This window comes from Sinocyclocheilus grahami, unplaced genomic scaffold (genome assembly GCF_001515645.1).
Source record: "Sinocyclocheilus grahami isolate Dianchi unplaced genomic scaffold, SAMN03320097.WGS_v1.1 scaffold996.1, whole genome shotgun sequence".
Taxonomy (NCBI): Eukaryota; Metazoa; Chordata; class Actinopteri; order Cypriniformes; family Cyprinidae; genus Sinocyclocheilus; species Sinocyclocheilus grahami.
The window spans coordinates 47,521-48,510 of record NW_015506175.1 but is presented as its reverse complement, the minus strand read 5'-3'; the positions used below and the strand labels follow the sequence as shown (position 1 = coordinate 48,510).

Genomic DNA, 990 nt, shown 5'->3' with positions numbered 1-990 from the left:
TAGAGCTCTAAACAGCAGCAGAACGTCAGAGAGATGAATATGACCACAGCTGTGCTGAATTTGTATCTGTTGTTCTTTTCATTTGCTAGTGGTGCAGTGTGTTTGTGAATGTGGTTATCCACTCTCTTTACATGCCTTGTGGGAACGACAGGTGAAGATCCAGGATGGAGGTACAAAGATAACAATAGAGGAAACCTCTAATCTGAAACTAAACTCAATCTACAGCCACCGCGACCTCTAATCTGAAACTAAACTAAAACTACAGCGACCTTTAATCTGAAACTAAACTCAATCTACAGTGACTGCAACCTCTAATCTGGAACTAAACTAAAACTACAGCGACCTCTAATCTGAAACTAAACTCAGTCTACAGTGACTGCAACCTCTAATCTGAAACTAAACTAAAACTACAGCCACCGCTACCTCTAATCTGAAACTAAACTAAAACTACAGCGACCTTTAATCTGAAACTAAACTCAATCTACAGTGACTGCAACCTCTAATCTGGAACTAAACTAAAACTACAGCGACCTCTAATCTGAAACTAAACTCAGTCTACAGTGACTGCAACCTCTAATCTGAAACTAAACTAAAACTACAGCAACCTTTAATCTGAAACTAAACTAAAAGTACAGCCACCGCGACCTCTAATCTGAAACTAAACTAAAACTACAGCCACCGCTACCTCTAATCTGAAACTAAACTAAAACTACAGCCACCGCTACCTCTAATCTGAAACTAAACTAAAACTACAGCCACCGTGACCTCTAATCTGAAACTAAACTAAAACTACAGCCACCGCGACCTCTAATCTGAAACTAAACTAAACCTACAGCCACCGCTACCTCTAATCTGAAACTAAACTAAAACTACAGCAACCTTTAATCTGAAACTAAACTCAATCTACAGCCACCGTGACCTCTAATCTGAAACTAAACTCAAACTACAGCCACCGCTACCTCTAATCTGAAACTAAACTAAAACTACAGC

General features: G+C 39.4%; 1 long non-coding RNA gene across 2 annotated transcripts; it reads right to left on the bottom strand.

The window, feature by feature from the left end:
- Window positions 1–259: 259 nt before the first annotated feature.
- Window positions 260–718, bottom strand: LOC107565366 (uncharacterized). Of its 2 annotated transcripts, XR_001606368.1 has the most exons (4): window positions 532–718; window positions 458–497; window positions 335–383; window positions 260–269 (listed from the first exon to the last, which is right to left on the bottom strand). It is a non-coding gene; the product is annotated as an uncharacterized lncRNA (long non-coding RNA). The 2 variants fall into 2 exon arrangements; XR_001606367.1 differs by lacking the exon at window positions 260–269 and having other exon boundaries at window positions 282–383; window positions 532–714.
- Window positions 719–990: the final 272 nt, after the last annotated feature.